The sequence below is a fragment of the Marmota flaviventris genome, chromosome 13 (genome assembly GCF_047511675.1).
Source record: "Marmota flaviventris isolate mMarFla1 chromosome 13, mMarFla1.hap1, whole genome shotgun sequence".
In the NCBI taxonomy this organism is placed as follows: Eukaryota; Metazoa; Chordata; class Mammalia; order Rodentia; family Sciuridae; genus Marmota; species Marmota flaviventris.
Genome location: NC_092510.1, coordinates 27,031,157 through 27,046,085, shown reverse-complemented (window position 1 = coordinate 27,046,085; position 14,929 = coordinate 27,031,157). Strand labels below are relative to the sequence as shown.

The following is a 14,929-nucleotide window of genomic DNA, read 5'->3' as shown; positions in this document are numbered from 1 at the left end:
TGGAAAGAGTTCAGAAAGATATCCTGGCTGAACCTTTAGCACTTAGGTATTTATAACAATTTTTAAGAGTTCCACTGAACTCCAAATGGAATAATTTATTCCTTTTCTCACACAGTTTAGAAGACTGTCTATAAGTCTAGATATTTTGCTGGAACATACTTTCATTTTAGAAAGCCTACTTTATTAATTTCACATGGTACCCCAACATTTTATCTATCTGTATGCAAAAAGAACTGTCATTCATCATGGAGAGTATTTTATTTCTTTTAGGTACTAATTCATTTTCTGTGTTTACCTGTGCTAAGGGTGTGCATGGGAGTGTGTTTTACATTTTTCGATGCATGGAAAGTACATGTTTCCAAGGATCTATCCCTGCATAACAGGCTTGTGGCTGAGTAGAATGCTTTTAGAAGAGCACAATCAAGGTAGAAACCAACGCTAAATCCATTCTGGGACTGTGCTTACACATATGCAACAATACCTCAAAGGCCAGGAAAGTCATCTTTAAATCCTGAATCATAGCATGTTCCTGCCTAAGGGCCTTGTTTCTGGTAAATCCCTGCCAGGTTAAACATATAGGTCAGCATGCTTTCTCCCTCTTCCTCCTTCCCCTCCTGGAGATCTTGGCCCAAATGCTAATGTCTTGGTGAGGCCAACAACTTCACTTTGGACCACATGTCTTATCCCCCTTACACTACTATCTATTTTGTTCCCATAACATGGATCATTTTCTAAGGTATATGTACATTATTGGGTTGATTATTTATTGTCTGCACCCTCCCTCACTATGCACATGTCTACAAAAATACACATAAAACAGGAAGCAGCACAAGGTAGGAACTACTGTTCGAATTCTGACATATCCCAAGCACTCACACCCATGTCTAGAATGTAGCAGGGGCTCAAAACCTCTGTACTGAACATGAAAAGCATTGCCATGTCCGATTTTAACAGATGGAAACGGCTGGCTGATCCTTTCTATCACAGCCTGAATGCTGCCCAATTATTGTCTCTCACTTGAGTCTTCAGGACATCAATCAAAGGTGCACTGAAGAGTCACGCTCTGAAAACTGCAGAGAATTCTTTTAAAGAGTATGGTGGGTTTATTGCCATGTCTTTACACACAGTATTATGAAAAACAGATCCTGCTAAGATGTGAATTGATTTGAGGTTCTTTTCTCTTTCTCTAGATGTAGAAAATATGATACACAAAACAAGAAAGGAGAATTGTTCCAGATCTTATATTTAAATGGTCTGGACTGAACCCAGAAACCTAAAAAAAATAAACCATACTCAAGGGCAGTTAGACCAAAGCTTTTGACCCAGCAAATGACACTTCGAAGAATTTATTTAAATTTGGTAACAGCTTCAATCAAGCAAATGCACAGGTTTTCAAGAATTTCACCACAGTACTACTGGTAAACAAGCAGAAACAATCTAAATGTCCAACAACCTGGGTGGATCATACAAACTGTTTATAGCCACACCATGGGCAAATCTATAGCCACCAACATGGAATTAAGGAAAATCGCCAAATGACACAACTAGGTACTCACTCTGAGGTTTATGAAAATGATCCACTGAGTCAGTTTTTGGTGAAGAGAGAAAAGGTGCAGGCAGAAAGACTGAAAAACGAGTATTTTATATGAATTCATGATAAGCCTATCAGTAAGTGACAGATGATAGAAACTTTTTTTCTTTTCTTTTTTCTTTTTTGGCATGTGATGGTGTGTTTTTAATAAGTGTGAGGACAAAGGCCATTCCACAGGAGACGATGAAGTGTCCAGGGGGTTAAGACAGTCCCCCACCCTCGGTTGGCCAGGTCCTGACTTCTAGTGATCTTCACGAGGTCTCTAAACCATCTGACACTGCTCTCTTTGCAGACTGGTGTGCTGTGCATGGCCATGTGTGCAGTTGGCCCGGACTCACTGGACATCATCGTCATCAAAGAGATCTTCAAAATCATTAAAGAAGTCTGCATGGACTGCTTTCTCATTGGCTGCCAAGTCCATCAGGAGTCCAGTGCTGCCTCCTGCCTCGTCCAGGTCCAGGTAGGGACCGGCGCCCTCGGGGAACATCTCATCCACCGCCGGCTTCATCTCAAGCCATTGCGCTCTAGAAATTTTTCTTATTTATCTGTATTTTCTAATTTATTTTTGTAATAGAGAAAAAGAATTCTCAAAGTGCCTTCATGGAGATGAGATACACAGAACCAGACACTGATTTAGAGTGAAACTGAGCACTGAATTCATTAACAATTTCCATACCAGTAAGCCTACTGTTCTTCACATACACATGTATCAAAGGCATGTTTAACAGAATTAGTACCCTTCTGGGGGAAAAAAAATTGCGAATTCTTGAATCAAAAGCCAAACATTTCAATTCATACCTTATGAACCCAAGAAACCATTTTATAAGACAGCAGGACTGGGAGGGGAGGGGAGGGGGGATAGTAGAGGATAGGAAAGGCAGCAGAACACAACAGACACTAGTATGGCAATATGTAAATCAATGGATGTGTAACTGATGTGATTCTGCAATCTGTATATGGGGTAAAAATGGGAGTTCATAACCCACTTGAATCAAAGTGTGAAATATGATATATCAAGAACTATGTAATGTTTTGAACAGCCAACAATAAAAAATTTAAAAAAAAATAAGACAGCAGGACTGATTAGTAAAATAAATTAAGATGTTTAAGTGACTGGGAAAACAGAAGCCAGAAATATAAGCAGGGACATGTTTTTCCGATCTGAAGTCCATCTGTCAACTGAAATACAATTACTATCCCATCTACCCCTCTCTCACTGTACACAACCCAGTCTTTACCCTGACTTCACAATGTGCATCTGCCACTGGTTAGGGAAGTGACATCATGCTATACATAGGAGTCTTGGGATGGTTTCAGCAGCATCAGAAAGATCCAGATGCCTCATTCACTTGAATTCTCATTCTCTGGTTCAGAGAGAAGAAACAAAGAATAGAGCACAGTGCTTTTCTAGGTAAACTGAGGGATAGTTGGTTTTGAAGAAGGGAGGGAGGGAGGGAGGAAGGAAGGGAGGGAGGGAGGAAGGGAGGGAGGGAGGGAGGAAGGAAGGAAGGAAGGAAGGAAGGAAGGAAGGAAGGAAGGAAGGAAGGCAGGCAGGCAGGCAGGCTAATTCTGCTCACAACTTGGGTGTTAATATCCCTGCTTCTGCAGTGAGTCTCTGAACCACTTGGGGACCAAGGAAGGAACAGTCTTTTGTCTCTGCTTCCTCCCCTAATCAACCACAAACTGTCTAGTTCCTGTTCTCTGCACATTCCCCTCAGAAGCAGTTACATCAACATATTTACAGAAGTTAACAGTAAAATAAATTATTAAGATATTATCGAGATGTTGTTATTCAAAGTAATAAATCAAGATGTTATAGTCAGAGTAGGATTTGAGTTCTTAATAATTTGCAATGCAGAAACTACCAAGCTTGTTGAACACTGCTGTAGGTTCTCAAATTCTTCTCAAATTATGGTATTTCAGGAAAATGGGTTTAACTGAAGAGAAGAAGACTTTGATCGAACAATACACTTTCAAAGCAGATGTGGACTCCACTCTACAGATAAAAATCTCTGAATGAATGGTTGCTCTGGGTGAGAAGTAAATCATGCAGCAACTGCCAGTGGGAACCAGGTCCAAGAATATTCTCAGAGCTACAGCATTTCTGTATTTCTGTAGCTTCGGGAAACACCCTCAGGGTTGGAACTAGGAGGGGGAAAAAAGGAAGAAAAAAAAATCCCTCTGTTAAGTTGTGTAGATGACTCCTCTAACACTTGCTTCTGGCAAGTCCCCATGGGGGTGTGAAGCCTTATCTCATCCAATCTGCCTTCAAGCCAGCTGCCTCTGGGACTGCTCTGTACCAGCTGCCTCTCATCAGTCTGCTGGCCATTTTGTCCAACATATCTATTCTGCTGCATTTCAGAGGAAGAGAAAAGGCAAATGATTAGGAAACCAAAAGTGGGTTTATTTCAAGGGGAAAAACATTTTACAGCATGAAATAATACAATAAATGCTGCAAACTGCCACAAAAGCAAAACTTTCCATTATAATCTGAAAGGAGTTAGGAACTTGAGTTCTTCCTGGCCCCAAAGATCAGAGAGGTCTGCAAAACAGGTTCTCCACTCCACCCACCCAAACCAAGGCTAAAAGCTCCAGCCATCAACTGGAGGATGTCTTAAGGAAGTTCGTACTTTGAGGATGTAACTCCAGTGCAGAGTGCTTACCTGGCAGAAGCAAGACCCTGGGTTCTATCCTCAGAGCCAAAAATTTAAAAAAAAAAAAAAAAAAGGAAGCACATCCTTTCTTAAGGAGGATAGGCTGCAGCTGATGACTTAAGATATGAATATTTCAATCCCAGTACATTCTTAATTTCTGTCAGCATCCCCTGAACTGTAAATGTGTCTTACTATGAAGGGCTTCTGTCCTTGAGGACACTGTTAGTTAAGAAAGGGGTCCAAAATCAGTAATCTCTACCAGAGATCCTGGTTCCAAGAGGGACATTTTGAGGAGGGCATGCTATTCTGTTGTTTGGGGCTTGGTATCACAGTTTAGTTCTTAAATGAATGATGACTATGAAGATTCCTCAAAATGAAAGTCAAAAATGTTCACTGCCTTATAACACTGACAACTGTTTATGCTCTATCTTTGGTTCTGTTTTCCTTAAGGCCAAAAGTTTGCATTTCATTTCTGTTCTCTATACTGTTCAGAGAGGAAAAACCACATCAGCTGCTTCCAGGAAAAAGAGAAAGTTTTTCAAAAGGGAGGAATTCAATAAACCCTCCTGTTAAGATTTCTTATACTTGTCACCCCTCTAGAGGATCTGCATTCTAATATCACACACTAAGGCAAAGCCTGTCTCTGGGGAGTGACAGTATTTTACAATCAGGGCATTCATTTACAAAAATGATAGGCTGTGTCCAACAATGAAAGACAAAAGCAACATTTTTAAAACTCCAATTTCTAAGATTTGGCCCTTTAATTGCCTGTATTCTTGCCTTTTGAAGCTAGCTGCACTGCTAGGAGGAGCTGCTTAGTGCAGTGGCTCTTAAATTAGAGCCTGCATTAACATCAGCTGAAGGGCCTGACTCCTGAGCCACACTCCCCAGTGTTCTAATCCATGAGTCTGGGTGGGTGCCTGGAGAACTGCTTTTCTACTAGTTCCTAAGCGATGCTGACATTGCTTGGTCCTAGGACCATAACTTGAGAACCACTACTCCAGTGCAGTTTAAAAACTCTGGGTCCATCTAATTTACCCATATGCCATCAAAGTGATCCTGGCAAGAAGCAACTCAAGGACCTCTTCCTTATCTGCTTCAAAATGTAGCCAGCGAATAACTTCCAGTCCCTAACATCAGGGCAAAACTTCATTATTGTCTACTCCTGTCTTCTTGCATGAAACCTCTAACCCAGAAGCACAAATGTTTTGTAGGCAGCTGTAAATCAAAATCACAAAAACTAATAGGAAAATTATCTCTCTTCCATTTCTTCTCCTTTTTCCCCAACCAGGCTTTCAAAAGCTGGGATCCCTCAGGAGCATAAGAGAGCGAAAGCTTTTTAAGAGGCAGATTTGGATTCAAACCATTCCCTACCATTCACCAGTGATTGGCTCTTGCACAAGTTTATTAACCTGTAAGCCTCAATTTCCTTATCTGTGAAACTGAAAGAGTAATATTTCATCACAGGACTTTGTATATTAAGTGCCTAGTCCATCACCCGGCACACAGCAAGCCCTCAATAAAAACAGCAGTCATTTAACTTTTCCGTTTTCTTTTCTTTGGAAGTAGCAGGCATAGGGAGAAAAACACTGATAAGAGATAGTTAGGGAATGAAACTCCACTCTATCATTCATTAGATTTGTGATCTTTGTGCAAATGTCCAATTTCTCAAAGGTTTACATGTAAAATGAAGAAAATAATAGTAACTACTTGTTGGGTTTCTAAAGACTACATAAAATCACACAGATTCCTGGTCTGTTTCAAGCTGTCCAAAATCAGGGATAATTTATTAGCATTATGATAATGAGAGTTGGGGTGAATTTTAGAGGTATTTTGGTCCGATTTGAGAGCTCAAGGGAACAAAGAGATATGGCCAGGTTCTTGGCTTTTTTCTGTATCTCTCAGGGCCCCTATGCACCAGCACTTTGAGAAGTGCAAACTCTACACTGCTCAGGCATCAGCCTGGTCACAGGGCCAGGTGCCAAGACTAGCCAGGTACACAGAAAGATAAAAATGAGGATGAAGACAAAACCCCAGGAAAAAAGAGAATTCTGCCAGAGATTAAAGTGTGCATCTAGCAGGTTTTAATAAGCCATTTTCTACTTGTTGCAGGAGTGTGAAGAGAACCAAGCAAGCAAACAAAAGCCAACCAGGCCTCTCCTGTCGGGCACAACTCTTCTAGGAGTTAAGTTTAGCTCACAAAGGGAAAGAAGGCACATGAAAGCATAAACTCTTTTTTTTTATTTTTATGTTTTACTATTCCAGAAGCTATACATTCGACATTTATAGCCCAGAAAGGCTATACTTGGCCTTCTGGATTTTAAAAAGACCATTTCCTAAATCCAAATGTTACCATCTCAATAGAGGAGGGAAAAGAAAAGCCCCTTTTCAAGTTCACTAAAGTCACACTTGATTCTGGACAGATTACACTTGCCTAAAAATGTTTTCTAAAATGAAATACGGAAAAGAGAACTAAAAAGAAAAAAGGAAAAGGAAGAGAACAAAAAACGAAAAAGTGTTATTTCCTCACCTTGACAATGTTTCTTCTGTTGAAAGTAGATTCAATTTCAATAAATACTGATATGTAAAGAACATAAAAATCTTACCTTTAAGGTTTAAACTTTTTTTTTGATACCGGGATTAAACCCAGTGGCACTTAACCACTGAACAACATCCCAGCCCTTTTTTGTATTTTATTTAGCCACAGGGTCTTGCTGAGTTACTTAGGGCCTCAATAATTTGCTGAGGCTTATTTTGAACTCACAATTCTCCTGCCTCAGCCTCCCAAGTTGCTGGGATTACAGGTGTGTTTCACCAGGTCTGACAAGGTTTAAACTTTTAATATAATTTAGTAACCTACTCAAATGCTCTAAAATACTATCTCCAGCATTTAAAAAGAAATTCAGTGTCATTTTTTATTTGTAAAATTAAATAAATCTGGAGAAACCCATCAGAAAGCATTTTTATGCAACTTTTTAAAAAAATATATTTTAGTGGTAACTATGCTCTTCGAGAAAAAAAACAAAAGGGTGTTACTGGTTAATCTCTAATATTTTAACCATTTTCCTCAGAAAGTAGGAGTATTATGAGTTGGTAAAGTTTAGAAGAATGCCCCATACTTTGAATTCTTTTTTTAAAAATGGATTCTACTAACTTAAAACAAAGGGATCTGGTTAGCAAGAGAGATTTGGGTTGGTGGGATGTTCAAATTTTTATCACCTGGGAATAGGATGTTTATAAGACAAATAAAAGAATAAATGATGTAAAATAAACATAATTGTGAACTGAATTTTATCTGTACCTGAATAATCACCATGGGTTGGTAGGACATTCAAATTTTTATCACCTGGGAATAGAATGTTTACAAGACAAATAAAAGAATAAATGGTGTAAAATAAACATGATTGTGAACTGAATTTTATCTGTACCTGAATAATCACCACAAAGAAAATGCTGCAGAGAAGACACTGAACTGTGGACCTTTTATCTACCTGACCCAAGCCATGGATAAAGCTTACCACGTCAGCCACCACCCCCCCCCCCAAAAAAAAAATGGTGCTTGGAGAAGCTGAATGAGGTTCTCCATGTTTGGGAAACAGTTTTGAGCTTGCTTTGACTGACAATATAAACAAATAAATGAATCATGATTTATAAACACTGGCAGATCTGCTCAGTATTACTAAAATCTGAAGATACATAATCTAAATTTCTAGGTAAAGACATTGAAGCAACTTTGCCTGTTTTCTCAGTCTACAATTGAAAAAAAATTTTTTAAATAAAAAAAATAACATTTCTCAGTGATGCGCCCTAGACTATTAGGCTTGCAATTAGACTGCTTATTTGTTTGCTTTACTCTCTAAATTTCTATTTGTCCCAACATGAACAAGAAAAGTTTTGCAGCTCTGTGTGTGGTTTTGTGCCCAAGGACACTGGTAAGGAACACTAGCTAAAATTGAGTGGTTTTTGCTGGAATGTACTGTTAGTCTGCTTCAAACTGCCACAGCCAGAGATTCAGAGAGTATTAATCTTATAATCCTCCCAGTTAAAGTAAAAGGTTCACATTGTTATTCCCTGTATTATCTATTCTTAGTAATATATAATACTAAAATAGAGTATAAACAATGATTACTAATGCATAATTATTACTATAATAGCAATACATGTTATGTTAAATAGCATTTATGTTATATAAATGATATTACTTATAACATTTATATAAATACATATCATATAGCACTTATAAATCTATAAAATACACATATGTACTTAATATTATTCTACAATTCCTATGATGTACTCTTTTGATATTATTCTGTAGCATGATTATTTTTACTGTGATACTTTTTAATTTTTTTTTTTTTTTTTTTTTAGTTTTAGATGTACATAATACCTTCATTATATTTGTTTATTTTTACCTGGTGCTGAGGATCGAACCCAGTGCCTCACACATGCAAAACAAGTGCTCCTCCACTGAGCTACAACCTTTGTTATACTTTTATCAAATTTTATCATTTCATCCACACACTCTTCCTAAGCATTTACTTAAATGCACCAAGTATTGGCTCATGTAATAATCCTATTTCTGAGCAACTGTCCTCTATTGGTAGCTCTGACAGTGTGACCCGTTTGTCGACAGGGATTTCTAAGACCTTAGAGGGTTCAGGTGGTCTCATTAATGTTACATGAACACTATGATGTGCTATGCCTTTACTGCTTGTTTTTCTCATGACCCACACAACCCTCCATATCCCTGTCAAATCCCTACGAAACATGAGATTGGGACTAGAACAGACTTTGCTAATTTACTCAAGCCATCCAACCTTACATAAGCTGTGCCTACAAAGCCACACACTATGTGCTGGTACCATTATTCCAATGACTCATGGAATATATGTGCCTACATATGTTTGTTTTGATGGAGTGGTAATTTTAATTTCTAATATGGCAAATACTAATAGATATAGCCCATATGAACAAAAGCCTATATTGGGATCCACATGGATTCCACTCGTAGTATAAAGAGGTGATAAGATTTAAAAGGTTAGAAATCCCCATTTCTAGAATGCAGACAATATTCCTCCTGCTACTAAACTCTGTATACTCAGAATACTAATTCTTAGGTAACTTTTGAAACTCGATCTTCAAAGTTAGTATTACCAGAGAAAACTCTAGAGAGAGTAGAGCAAGAATAGCTCAGTTTGACAGCTTCATTTGGTGGGGGGTTGGGAGGGACAGGGGTGAAGGCAGCAAGGAATAAGGTAGTCAAGAGTGAAAACATTTTAAATGTGTATTCCACGTAACAACCCCCTAATGCCTCAGTACAAAGTGAATCTCTATAATTTAAACATAAAAATACTTATTAGGGGTTATCCTGTGGTTGGGGTTTTGCTTGCCTTTAAAAAAAAAAGAAGGGGAAAAAAAGAGTACTCTGAATCCGAAGAATCTAAGTCTGTTGATTCTGTTATGTGGGGCTCTGAGAAGAATGGGAGCTTTTGGAAAGAAGTCTTTGGCTGGGTTTACGAGAAAGATGAGGACAACAATCATTCCAGTAAATCAGAGCAGCAAAGTGGAAATGTCTAGATTATTCACTAACAATTAGCCAGCAAATCCCTTAGGTGTCTAATGCAGCAAATACTAAAGCCATTTGCTCCCTTGGAGTAGAAAACAGGGGAGTACATTGAGGAGATTTCATTCTCAGCATTAAGTACAGAAATAAAAAATAGAAAAAAAAAACAGAAAAATTTTGCATTCTTCCCGTAAGCCTGGACTCCCTTTGTCATTCTACATTCTTTATGCCCAGTTTCCTTGGAAGTACCATATATAATTTTTTAAGTGCACATCAAACAATGTCTGATTCCTTCCACAGTACTAAGTTGACATGCGACTGAATTAAACATTTCAAAAAATTCCTTAATCCTGTCTAGTCTTTTAGAAGGATGTTTTTCAGCTTTGATCTGTGGCTAGCATCTTGCCTTTTTCTGTAAATGTGGTATTCCAGGTGTGTTCACAATATTCTCAAAGAGGGATCATTACCCTGGGGTTTACTCACACAGTGCTGAGGATATCCTGCCAGATCCCGTGCAACACTGTAGATTTGTTTCCAATTTGCTGTTGATGTTATGCCCTTGATATTAGACAGAAATGCTTCCTTCTTTTCCTCTTCCCTTTATTAGCATAGTCTCTAATGAGTCCATATTAAATTAGTTTGTTTTTCTCCATTAGAAAAAATTTTATATCTAACCCAAAGTGATGGTACTTCTAAACCTATTCTTTTATTATTTTTTTCCCCAAGACTCTTAAGTCATCATAGCTTAGAATTTTTAGTGAATTGACATTTTATCCTGTTTAAAGGTTTTGCCCTAATCAATATAATAATTTTCCAGTTATGGCATCTTTCTGTCAAAGTTAATTTGTATTAAATTTATATGCAGAAATTCTAAAACATACCAAATTATACATACTGAACTAAAAACAAACAAAACTACAAATTAGATGTACCTTTCATCTACTTGTTTTCATAATACATAAAAATGAATCCTCCAAATACAAGTTTTTCACTTTATTCTAGTTTTATATTACAATTTTATTTAAAACATTGAAATTTTGAAAGCATTCATCTTAATTCTAATCTATCTTAATTCTATGGCTATTTGCATACATTTTGTGCTGGTAATTTGGTGAAGCAAATTATCCTACTCCTTGTACAACCCTCTGTATCCCTATTAGATCCCTAAGAAACATGAGACTGTGACTAAGATTTTGCCAATTTACTCAAGCCATCCAACCTTATGTAAGCTGTGCCTAGGAAAGCTTTTGTAGCAGTAATTTCCTAATTTATCTTATTTTTCTTGAAAATTGAGGGAACAAAAAAAAAATAAGAATTAAATGTTATAAAACAGTATTTTTCTAGTAATAAAAATTCCACCAAAAATACACTGAGAAGACGTGATCAGGATGCTTCATTCAGTTTTCAGAAGAGCCATCATCATGCTAGACTCATTTGCCCAGAGACTGGTCAGCTGGAAAATCTTGGTATATCTCATTCAAAAGTCATGATACAGAGCTGGGGCTGTAGCTCAGTAGAGCACTTGCCTAGCACAGGTGAGGCACTGGGTTAGATCCTCAGCACCACTTAAAAAATAAATAAAATAAACTTATAATAGCATAATGTCCAAAGATTAAAATGCACTTAAGTCAGCATTTTGGCAAAAAATGAGCAGCTTTAGTTTTACTTTTGATTTCTTTACTGTAACCATTTTACCATTTATTTATCCTCATACATATTCTCAACTAAATTACTCTTATCTTCCTTATTCTCATTGGCTAGCCTCATCACAGGTTTATCTCTCTACATGCCTTGCTATATTTTATAGAGCAGTTCTTATCTTTTCTCTGTCAGTTTAGTTTCTATATGTATTTGTTGATTCTTTACCAAACAGTTTGTAGAGGGCAAGGGTAGAAGACAGGGAAATGATGATTTTAAAGTTTGAATTTTAAAAATGTAAAATTTACTCACTTTACCTCAACATACATATTTGAAAGAAAATTCAGAGATTTAAGTTCATTTTACAACTCTTAAGACATTGTCATTGCTCTTCCTTTATGTGAGTATGAATATATTTTATGAATGTCAACTGTAAGCTTTCCTTTACCAACACTCCAACACTCCTGCCATGAGGCCCGCTCACTGAACCCCAAGTATAGGAAAAAAGGAGCACTGTTCTTCTGGTGCTTGTCCTCCTAGATATGTGAGGTCAGAGCTGTGAGAAGCACACTGGTTCCTGTAACTGAAGTCTCCAGGCCAGTCCTGCAGAACTCACTAATATGTACAGCACTGTTCACTCTTCTAATATGATTTGGTTAGAGCACATTTCAAAATTCCCTTCCTTTCATTGCTCGGCTTTTTCTTCCCCCTCCCTTTCACGTTTTAGACTCTGAGCAACTGATCCTTGCGGACAAAGCCCTTTGAAGGAGAGCTTTGAAGACAGGTCATTGCCCTAGGCATGAAACAAGATAAGAAATAAGCCTTTAATTACTATTTTCACCAAATCCTGCCTTTTTTCAGAAGCCAAGATTTTATATCCAGAAAGCCCTCCCGGCTTTTTTTTGCTTCCTTATAGGTCTTGAACTCCAAGTTATGTTATTATTTAAAGATGTACTAGATTCTAGTTTCAAGTGTCCTTCCTTGGCATCTGGGGAATCTTGCATTCAGCCTTGTAAATGGATTTCAAGTCCAGAAAGCTCTCTAGAATGTTAACTGTGATGTTCAAGGCCTTGGTCCAAACCTCAACCATAAGGTTGGTCAATACCACCTCTCTCTTCCTACTCTTCTTCAGCTCTTCAACAATTACCTGTACCTTACACCACACCATATGCCATGGAAGTGCATTCAAGTAGCTTCATGCCTCTTCCCATATTCAACAAACTGATCTTCAAATACAAAATAAAAAGGATATGGGCTTAAAACTTCTCTTAGGTTCAATGCTGGTTTGTATCATGTCTACAATGGTTTCTTCCAAGTCAATGCTCAGGGTAATGTACAGTGTTCAGAGTAATAGAATGTTCTACCTCACAAGAATGAATTTCAGAGATGTAAGTTCCTTGGCATTGCAAAGGGTGACTTTTTTTTAAAAACAGTCATGAGCAGTGTTTTGTTAAAAACCAAAGCTGAGAAACATTATTGAATATCACAAGATCTCAGTTGTATTTTCTGGCATTATTGATGTGGAAATCAAACATGGTAGCCATTCTTACTAAGACAATGCTTCATTTATGGTACATAGATAAGAATCTATGAGACTGAATGATCCTTTTTGGACAACAGTTAATACAGATTACTAAAGAGAAAAAAAAATGAGCCATCTCATCATGTTTATAAAGGAATAAGACCTCACAGTTTTTCTTAACTTAGTAAAATTAAGAAAAAAAATGTATAGGATATAGGTATGTATGAATACCTCATACAAGAGAATAACATTAAAATGCCAAAGGGTTTGATTCCTAATTATATGAGGGTAAAATTCTCACTGTATGGATAACCTACTAAGCTTGGAAATCTCAGTCTGTTCTAGCTGGGTCATACATACAAGCTAGATTAGGAGTTAAGAGGTAAACAAGTAGGTCATGTAAATTCTTAAACCCCCACCTTTAAGTAAATGTGTGGGGTCTTGTCTATTGTGTGCCTTAAGAAGAATTTGAGGGAATCTCTCCTATTAGACTGCTCCACCTATCTTGGCATCCATCATGAAGTCTGCTCTCCCCACAGTGGCCTGGGTCTTGTCTGCCACCTTCTCCTCCCTGACTCACCTCAGCACACTGGACTAAACTCTTGATCATGAGATGCATATCAGGTGCTACATGAGGGCTGCCAAACTTTCCTGATTCTCACAACAGCCCTACAGAGGAGGCACCATGTTCCTCATTTTAGATCTGAGGAAGATGTGGCCTAAAGAAATGATGTGGCAAACAGGTAGCAAATTCCAATCCAGGCACAGCCAGTTTCTAAACCCTTGTTCTTTCTAGAAGGTGATGCCATTCATGCCTGCTAATTCTCTGTGCTTTTTCATACAGAGAAGGCTGCTGCTGTATTCATAAAATATAATTAAAGTTTAAAAGAATTCATTTAAAAACAAATAGGAAGAAGTCCTAGGAACATTGATTTTATAGAACAATTTTGAATGGACCCAAGAGTTTGTGATATGACAGTGGGAATAAATAACAATTATTGTTTTTATTGATCATATAAGTATTATTTTCCAGAAATGTTTTTACTCACATTTAAGAAGAATGTCAATTTTACCTCAGTACAGTAGGAATTTTTGTTTTGTTTTGTTTTGGTGCTAGGGACTGAACCCTGGGCCTCATGAATAAAAGATCACACTACCACTGAGGTGTACTATAACCCCAGCCCCAATAAAGTAGGTTTTAAAAAAAACTAAAGTAACAGACAACAAAGGAGGAGGAGAAAGATGACAAGTGGGGGAGGAAGAAGGAAGGAAAGGGGGAAGAAAGGAAGAGGAGGAAGAAGAAGAAAGGTAACAAATATTTATTACTCTGTGCAGGGCACTGTGGTAATGGTTTCCCGTGCACCATTTCATTTGATCTTCATCTTGTCAGTGAGTTATTTATCACCATCTTTACCCTTCAACACAAAAGTGGAGCACAGAGAATGTAACTGATTGGCCCAAGAACATGGCTAGTAAGCAGTGGCACTGATATCCAAATCCTGGTGATGGGGAATTTGCCTATGTTATTAACCACTGCCAGATCCTGCCCTCCCTGACATTCTGGGAGCCAACTGGTTACATGGAAATTAAAGGAGGTTTCAGTGGTGAAAAGGGAAGTGAAGATGCTCCCCAAAGAATCTTCCTTTGGTCTGCAGGGTCTGAGGTTTTCCAAAAGAAGGTGCAAAAAAAGGACTTATAACAGTTCAGCACAGCCTGCTGGTGGAGAAAAGCTCTTGAAGCCCTCCTCTCTTCCTCCCCAAGAAAGATGACAAGGAAAAAAGAGGACTGGTCAAAGAGCAGAGACTGGGAAAACTGAGGAGGGAGGATGGCAAGTTCAAGGCCAGAAAAAATCCTAACTTTGTGCATTTAGTTATAGACTGGGAAGAGGCATGCAGGATAGAAACCTGCTCACAGCTTTTATATACAAATCATTTTTGGAGGGAAGGTACTAGAATTTA

The 14,929-nt window shown here is 37.8% G+C and overlaps 1 protein-coding gene and 1 pseudogene across 1 annotated transcript in view; both read right to left on the bottom strand.

The window, feature by feature from the left end:
* LOC114105010 (guanine nucleotide-binding protein G(q) subunit alpha) overlaps positions 1-14,929 on the bottom strand; it is a 286,367-nt gene that overhangs the window by 144,597 nt on the left and 126,841 nt on the right. The window lies entirely within an intron of this gene.
* LOC114105011 (COP9 signalosome complex subunit 9 pseudogene) lies at positions 1,713-2,101 on the bottom strand (annotated as a pseudogene).